Genomic DNA, 9,882 nt, shown 5'->3' with positions numbered 1-9,882 from the left:
CTCCCATTTGGACGAGAAAAACCTTCCTGATCCTTGCCTGTGTTTTCCTTGGCTTTCTCGGTTGGCTTATTCATTGGGCATTCCCTAAACAAGTGTCCATGTTCGTGGCACTTCCGACACCGAAAGGGGATTTGTTCATAATCTATGGCTTGAAAGAAGACTTCATCTCTAAATTCTAGCCATAGACCTTCATGTAGTGCACCTGAAACATCCATTTCAACACATATTCTTGCACAAGAGGTGTACCTTTTTTGCAAGGTGGCCTCCGAGGCTTGGATGAAGGTTCCCAGTTTGTTGCCTATTTGTTCCAATGCTGCAGGTCTCCAGTAATCAATGGGGAGAGAATAGGCGAATCCAAACAGGTACATGCATGAATGTTTCCTGTTCTGGTGCAAAGTTTGGTTTCCAGGGTCTCATATAGAGGCCTGCTGAGGCATAGAAATATGGTCCTCCATAAAAAATGCGATCCCTGTCTTCCAGGTTCGCAAAGACAATAGTGAAGAACCCTTTGGCCCCCAGGTGTAACCTGACATCTCCCTTAGGCTTCCATTGTTGCTTGATCCAGAAATAGAGGGCTTTTTCCATAGGCCAAAAGCCCATGAACTTACAGATCATCGCATGTATTGACATATGGTCTCTGTAAGATTGCATTTCGGGTTCGGTGATAACAACACGCATAATTTCTGTCGTTTTGGGCTTGTAGCGCTCTGAGTCCTCCTGTTTTCTTGTCACTGTGGCAGATCCCTCCAGATCTAGGCCGTGCTGGGGCAGGGCCTCGATTCCCACAATTTTTTTGTTTTTTCCTTTTGCTTCTTGTGGTTCCTGCTCGGGACTGGGGTTCGCGTTGTCTTTTCCCTCTAGAATCTTGATTCCATTTGTCTATTTTTTACTTTGGGTTTCCTTGGTTTGCCCACCAGCCTTTTTCTTCTTGCTTAGCTCATCTTTTCCTGCATTTTCAGATCCAGAGATCTGCACCCCTTCCAGTGGGGCCTTTCCTTTATCCATCATTGCTTGTTTGTATGAAGGGGCCCCATTGGTCCCTGCATGCCTCATCTGTTGGGCCAAGGCAAGCCCACGCCTCCAAAGCTCTGCGAACAGGGCACTGCCCTCCGCCAGAGTTTGTGACAGTATTCAGATTGCAAACCGAAACTGTAGGCTTCACTCTTCGATCCCCATGGTTAGAGTGCGATTCGTTTAACCTAATCTTGCATCCTTTCCATGACACTCGAAACAAAGTAAATATCACTCTAATCTGACATCCTTTCCATGACACTCAGACAAAAGAAATATCGCTCTTCAATTTCAACAAAGAGAAGAACATTTTGATGGCATTGAAAAGAAAAATACTTTGTTGCGATGCATTGTCAACCCAACAATGTGTCGCTACAAAATAAATAAACATATTTAAATAACTATGAGTGAATATGAATACATGATGATTGGAGGTTCAATTAACTAAGTGAATCTTTCAAGGAGTTCATGAAATAATTGTATTGTTGTGCTCTATTTCTAAAATTATTTACCATAGCAAGTTTATCAAACGAAGTGTTGAGAAAAACAAGGATGTTGATATGGTTATTTAGTTAAAATGTACATAGTTTTACAGAAAATGCCTAATTGTGCTCTATTACTAAAATGATTTACCATAGTAAGTTTATGAAATGAAGTGTTCAGAAAAACAAAGATGTTGATATGATTATTTAGTTATAATGTACATGTGGTTAAGATAAAATGTCCAGTGATTTGGTAAGAGGAATATGTAGGCATAACAATTAATAAACTTTTTATAGAATAATAACTTTATCATCTCAGATTTTTTATTTTCCTTTCTCCAACTAAATAATCTAGTAAATCTAATCATTGTGGGGGAAGATATGATATGAAAAGCAAGCTAGGCACTCTTTCACACCAAATTGTAATTAATGAATACAAAACCAAACATTTACATAAAGAAAATATTTCACACAATGATTAACACATTGAACGTAGGGTTTATGTTGGAAAATTGACATTGAAATGACGCTACTTAATTTCCATTTCTTAGAAGTTGTTTTTATTACATGGATACAATTAATTTGGCTTTTTGGAGCATTTACATTTAGTACTCAAGAATCTGCTACCTAAACACAAAAACTAACACTCTAGTGACTTCAATGAGTCTCCATTTCTTGCTAATTGTTTTTATTTTATTAGGATGCAACTCAATTTGTGTAAAGTACCTCATTCTTATACCATTTTTTTTAATACATAACAATTCATACAATACTCTTGAACACTTACACTACTTCATCTAATTCCCAAGCAACTTTATAATATGGATCTATAATTAATGTCTCTCTTCATTCATATATTATTTTATTTATGATTCCTTATATATGAAAATGAAATTCCTTATTACATTACATATATTTTATGCTTGAGATCGACACCTGAGTACTACCAATAATTTTTATCAACCCTAATACAAACATTAGGACTTACATCCATCTTACTCCAACCCCGGCTTCTTTTCAAAACACTGCACTCATGGATACACTTGCATTATTATTTCGATGCTTATTCACATATATATAGAGTAGGGACTCCACTCATTAGATATAATTTAATTTAACTCATCATACTTTACGATATTCATCATTGCCAAAAGTTAAAAAAATGGATATGTGTTTAAATAATGGACATACCATGTACTGAGGTCTTAGAGGACATACATGTAAGATAACTCGGTTTCACGCCTAAAATGCTTTCACTCTCTACTTTGTTGCATATACAAATTCACATAGTAGGCTCAATTTACCTTCGCTTATAATTTCCTGAAGAGTATGGCTTATAATTTCCTGCTTTGTATTTGTTATAGGCTGTGGTTCTCGTCACCTCAGGCGAATCTGTTAACCTTTTTCTGAGAAGCCTATCATGCGACTTTAGGGTTCTTACCCATAATTCTTGGCATCAAGACAACGTTGGTTTTCAAGGTAATTTTTACTTGGTTCAAAGACTACTCGAATTTTGAGTGACTATTCCAATTTATACAAGAGTTTTTGAATCATTTTCCTTGTTATCTGCTTGGTAGGTTTCAAAGGAGTCCCTTCGGTGAATCTTTTAGGTAATATAGTAATGCATATCTTAATTCTCGTTCACTTGAGTTCTTTTTTTCAAGAATCTACAAGATTTTCCTACAAACAAAGATTGATTTCATCTTTATCATGTCAGAGATTCTTATACTACCTAGAAATTCTGTGGATGACCACACATTTTTCTTGGTTCATCAACTAGTCTGGTTTTTTTAATTAAGTTTTTTAATCATTTTTCTTGGTTCATCAACTAGTTTGGTTTTTTTAATTAAGTTTTTTAATCCTACTACGAATGGAATAATTGGCTTGGAAAAAAATCCTTGCCAATAATGGCTTCCTTAATTGTTTGTATTTATTTTTTTAAAGAATTATCTACTTCATAGCCAATGTAATTAATTGTTTGTATTTACTCATTTTAAAGAATTATTGACTCTATAGTCAATGCTATTTATGGTAAAAGTTTTTTCAGAGACTCTATAGTCAATGCTATTTATGGTAAAAGTAATTATGTTTTATTGTGTTCATTTTACTATTTTTCATGAGATGAACTTAGTTCTCGAAAATTCTGTCATTATTCTTTGTACGTCATTTCGATCCTATAATAAATATAAGGATATAGCTTAATTATATCTTTACGCACCAAATTTATGTTAAGGTGGCATTATATACTACAATAGTTACCACATCATTTCCTTTCTAGTCCTCACAATTTCCAAATGTTTAATTTGTTCCATTCATATAATTGCATGTTGTAATTACTTATTTACGAAATTACATTGGTTAACTCCTTTTTTTGTTAAAGATGTAATAAAGGAGGAAGCCCTTAGTCTTTCGCAGTCCTTTTTATTGCATGTTGTAATTACTACGTTGGTTAACTGCTTTTTTATAAAGAACACTAAATTCATGTTCATTATTTTAAGTACATCCCATCCTTTAACCAATGCTTACATCTTACACTTCCAAATTTATTATTTTAATTGTTCAAGTATATGTGTATAATATATTCACAATATTCTCCTTTTAAACAATTAATAATAAACATATATATCTTATATAGCCAACTTCTTATTTGAGTTAAAAATAAATATTAAATTATTTTATTGGAATACAATATGCATTCCCTATTTCTTTACCTTAAAAGGTAATTTAATAGTCATTATGTAATCATCTTACTTAAAGTTTTTTCATAAGATTATATGGCTGTAAACAACCCAATTGATGTTCACTGAAATTCATTTTTACTTTCTTTCCCTCTATAGTGTTTTTACAAAATTTCAAGTACTTATGTGAGAGTAATATACCGAGAGTCTTATTTAAATAAAAACATTTATTTGAGTTAATTTGTTTTCTAATAAATTGATTTCTAATAATAGCTTGAAAGCTTCTAGTACCTATGTTTATAACTTGAATGTCTTTGATGTAGTCATTGTATGATATGACCTACTATATGCTATATCTATTTAATTTCAACTCTTTCAATTTATGTAGAAACAAACAGAAATAAACTTCTAGTAGAGCTAATTGTGAGTATTACACTAGTCCACTAATTCATATATACTAAATAAGAAATAAATTAACTATGATATCTTCTTTATCTTGTTCTCCAATCCAAGTATAAATTCATAATAAATTATTACAAGTCTATTTACAATCAGATCTTTAAGTAACTATCCCATCCATACAAGCATGCCTTCTCTCAGGTACAAATAATTTTTCTCTTCCATATCCATGTACCTACCTAAAGCTTACAAAAAACACATATTGCATTAAAATTATTGTTAAAAGAAAATTACTAAGTAATCACATATGCATGCATGCAAAACTATACTTATATTACTAGTACTAGGCATTTAACATTGAACTGGAATTATTTCTGAAAATCATATCTCTCTCCAATTGGGGTTATTTGGAAATAATCTGATATATGCATGCAACCAATAACCTATGCAACTGATTATTCCATCTCCAATATACATTATTCTATTTTAATATCTACTTATAAAACATAACAGGAATTTCAACCAACCGTAATTATATGCGTGGGGAAATGCTTAGGAATACATATCCTTTTTCATTCGATGCCAATAATAAAACATAAAAAATATTCTAACCATAATTACTGCTTGAGAAAATACTAAGGAAGCGAGCATGTTCCTCTTGACCATGAACTTCCTCTGCTAGTTCCCCCGAGCTAAGATATTCTTGCCTTTCAGAATCAACAACCACTTTGATTCCTAGGTGGATTATTTTATAGATTTTATTCCCAGAAGATTTTAGCAACATCCCACATTTTTGTTTTAGTTTTTTTCGAAAAAGATTATTTATTTTTGTTTAAAGTGCATTTTTCTCTCCCACAGTGCTTTATTCCACCCACTTAATATTTCTCTCCAACTAAGTGATTAACATAATCTTTCTCTCCCATTATAGTAATTTAATTTCTGTTTTTTTATTATTGTTTTCTCCTAGGAATTTTTAGGAGACTTTTAGGGAAGGTCCATGATGTGGACTTGACCACCAACAACTTTTTTTCTAAGCCAACAAGAAGTCTTCTAAACTCTAGTGCTCTTTCTTGAATATTTCCAAGCAATTTATTTATTAACTCAAATAATAATAAAATAATTACATCATCACATAAGTCTCATCATGGCTTCCATTACCATTAAATCCAATAATAGTTCAATGTCTAAAAATAGTAAATGTTTAAAAAGTAGAGCCATAAGGGTGTTACATCTTCCCCCCCTTTTTAATAAACACTGTCCTCAATGTTTTCTCAATTCCATATTTTCTTAAGATGGGAAGGAAATGCCTCCTGTATTTCTTCTTTTATTTCTACAACAATGTTTTCAGTACTAAAGTGTTTCTACTTCAATTTATTTTGAGGGATGTCTAAGTTACAAAGTAAAAAATACTCTTATATTCATTTCATACTCATTCCCTAGCATGTTTTCATTCATGCTAGACAAGTAATTCCTATTTTCATTCATGCACTCCACCAACGGATCATCCACCTGCACCCAAACAAAGCTATCCACATGCACCCAAAAAGGCCAACAACATGAGTACACCACTAACAATAGGTCCCCTTTTTTCTTCTTTAATCATAGGGTGTGCCAAGTAATATGGATCTTATCCAATGTTTCTTCTGTGAAATTTAGAGGCATGAAATTTCCAATTCCTGTTAAGGTCATTTATGCTATGACAATGAAAGTTAAAAATCTAGTTACTTACTTTGCTACTCCTTGTTTGTCGCAACTAATGACCTATCATATCAAGTAACATTCTATGATGTTTTATCATAATTTCAAACATGCATTTGTCATGCATAACTAGAGTGTAGGACAACCTCGTATCTTTACCACTTTTCATGTCTATTATATTATTGTCAATCTCACCCCCAAAGTGGGATTAGTCAATTCCCTCCTAGATGTTTTACCACTTGTTTCATACATGTTCATAGCTACAAACACTAAACCACAAAAGTGTATAATTCATAATACCAACACAAATAATGCAGTGTCATAGTTAAACCAATTTAAATGTAGATTTATAGATCTGCAACATGCCTTTTTGCACTTCATCCACTATTTTCCTTTATCTCACATGTTTTTTTTTTAATCTTCCAGTTTGGCCCACATTTGAGGTTAATTATGAAGATTATGTGCATCTTATTCCTGGGTATAACCATGGAGTATTTTTCCTTTGCATTTCTATGTGAATTGCCTATCTTTGCACATAACACGTTAGTATAATTGCTTTCATCGATTCCGTACATTTTCATACACATGCATATGTGTAAAACTATGTTAGAACAATGCATTCACTAGCAAAATTTAAGTTTAGCGGTTTTCCTTCATAGTTATGGTTTCAATCATTCAACCACACATACTATTTTTTTCCACTTTGTTATTCTCCAGGATTTATTTTTCCTCTAACTACAATTTACAATGATATTCTATTTTGTCTTGTGTGTTTATTACCTACTTAGTAGGTCCTTCCCATATGTGATTGTCCCATTTTCCTAAGGTATCCTTTTTGTCAACTAATTCTCTTGGTTATTATTTCTTTACCATATATCCCATATATGTTTGAGGACCATTTCGTCCTTTTAGTTTACCAATAAAAGAATTATTTTCCTTTTTCCAGGACCATTGTAATTTTCACTTAGGGACTTTGTGCTCCAAATATTGAGGGTATTCAAATATTCGAACTTAAAATTTCTAGTCCATAAGGGGATAAATTATTGAGAGTTACACAATTAGCATCTATTTTTTTGATAGAAATGTTTTAGTTATGTCAACATTAATAGTAAATATGCTCAATAAGACTCCTTATTGAGTACATGTTGTATTATGCTACACCGTCTTTGTAGTTACTGGTTCATAATACCTCTTATAAGCCATTTTATATAGGTATTTCTATACCTTAAAACATCTTATATTTTATAATATGCACTGTATGTTCTTGGTTCCTAAGGCCAAAAAATTACTTATTATATATATATATATATATATATATATTCCTGTCCATATGAATCTGAAGAGTATACATGCACAACTTGGTTTGGAAATAATTTGTACATAAGAACACTTTAGATTCTCAATTCATAATTTAAGTTCTCGTGTTCTTATATTATTCCCGACACACACCTATAGATATCTATATGTTCTCTTCATAGAATAAGAACACTCATGGATATGTGGATGGTGTGAGGAATTTCAACATACTCTTCAGAGGTTCAAGTAAGTTACTGAGTCCATCATTTTAATTGGTATCAGAGCCCTATTCTGGTCCTGAGTTATAAACTACAGATAGAGTCTAAAGCTAGCCAGGAAGCCTTCAAAAAGCTCTTGTTCTACAATTGCTGAGTAGATAAACGCTACTTTAGTCAATCTCTGGTATAGTTTGTAATTATGGCAAATATGTTACACTCTTTCTCTGCTATTGATCGTAAAGTCATAACTGAGGTCTCTTCTCGAACTGTTGAATCTGATCTGGTATCTACAGAAAATTTCGAAGCAGTTGTGAATCCTGAGAGCTGGAATCCTCCTGCTCTCCATGCTACTGATGTTTATAAACTGCTGACGTTGTTTGTTTTTAAAAGAAAATCTTTTTTGAAAGAAGTGGAAGTTACTATAAAAATTTCTGGTCCCGCAGTCCAAATAGTCACTTTAAATCTATTTTCTGATGATGAGATCAAGAAATTTCGACAGTATGTAAAGGATCATAAGTATTCCTATCTTCATTTTGGTGGTATTAGAATTGGTCTTGCTCCTTTGTTCCGACATGGATTAAATACTCCCTGCATTGCTGAAATCTTTGATACTCGTCACCAGACTTATGACCATGCAAGGATAGGAACCATTTTGGGTAATCTATCCACAAGATGTCAATATGGTACAATATTTCCTGATTACTCAATCAGCTTAAATGATGTCCATCTTAAAGATTGTTGGAAACTCTTGGTAGGAGTTCAAGGTCTTCAAATGATAGAAGATAGTGAGTATCTTTCTACACTGGTTCAAGCTTCTTTTCAGCTAACCAACACCACCCATCCTGAACTGAAACAACCTGTTCTAAAGGATTGTGTTATTGTTGGTATTTCAAGTGCTCAAGTTGAAGGTGTTCTGTATGATCAAACTGAATTGCCAAGCAATTGGTATTTTCAATATAAGTTGATTGCAGATAGTCCCAAGCCTGAGTCAAAACTCAAAAGAATCTCGATTAATAATGGTCAAGTGAAGCTTATTCCTCCAAAACCACATATTCCTAGACATATACTCAGGCCCCGACGTTATGTAATCCCTGTACCTTCCACTGAAGCCTCTTCTTCAAAACGTGTAGATCTCCCTCTAGTCAAAGAAGTCAGTCTTTCTGAACCACAGTTGTCGCCAGCTGAACTGTATATACTTGAATCTAAACCTTTTTTAGCTATAAATAAAATGCACCGTATTTCTCATACCTAGTTTCCTCCTATTGAAGAATGGCAATACGCAAATCATCGTTTTGTAAAAGGTGGGAAATGGCCTCCTAAGACAAAATTTTGCACCACCTCTTTTGTATCAAAACAACCCCCAACCCGAGCTGACTGTGCTCCCTTAATAGAGCATATTGCATTAAACACCACTGATTTAGATCAGACCTATCAGATTGGTAATTACCCTACCACATGGTGTGCACATGCAGAGGAAGTTCTGGATGATTTAGGATCCCAATCTGAGCTAATTCTAGCTAATCTTAAGCTTCTCCATGATGAACAACAAGAAGAAAAAGTGAGAAGAGAAGCAAAAGAGAAAAAGAAAAAAGAGAAGAAAAGGAGAAATTCAAAGGTTCCCAAATTTTCTATCTCCATGGATTCTCCTAACTATTGGGATATAGATGAAAATCAAGAGGGCAGTGAAGCTGAATCTAGCGCCCAAGTTGAACATAGACTAGAGCCAGCAAAATCACAATAATCTTCACAAATCAAAAAGTGAGATAACCACTTTAGAAAATTCTGCCTCTAAATTCCCCTCCTTCATTTTGCCATCTCTCCAAAAAGCCAATGTACTTCGTGAAGTCCATAAGTACCCAAGGGTTGAAGAAGACTTGTTTGCAACCAATTCCACTGGATATGTTCTAGACTTAGAAAAATCTACAAATCCAGCTGAATCCATCAGAGTTTGGATTGGCGCCCAATATCAAATGCAAATTATCTCTAATTTAGATAATCTATCTAATTTTGCCTTAGCAGAAAAAAGAATGGCTGGAATTGTATATGACTAGTGGATGGGGCCATCAAAAGAAGAATGGATGCATGTAGCTGCTGCAGGAT

The sequence above is a fragment of the Pinus tabuliformis genome, chromosome 3_2, assembly GCF_031772625.1.
Source record: "Pinus tabuliformis cultivar Carrire ecotype Pingquan chromosome 3_2, CPIR1, whole genome shotgun sequence".
In the NCBI taxonomy this organism is placed as follows: domain Eukaryota; kingdom Viridiplantae; phylum Streptophyta; class Pinopsida; order Pinales; family Pinaceae; genus Pinus; species Pinus tabuliformis.
This window is presented reverse-complemented; position numbering follows the sequence as displayed.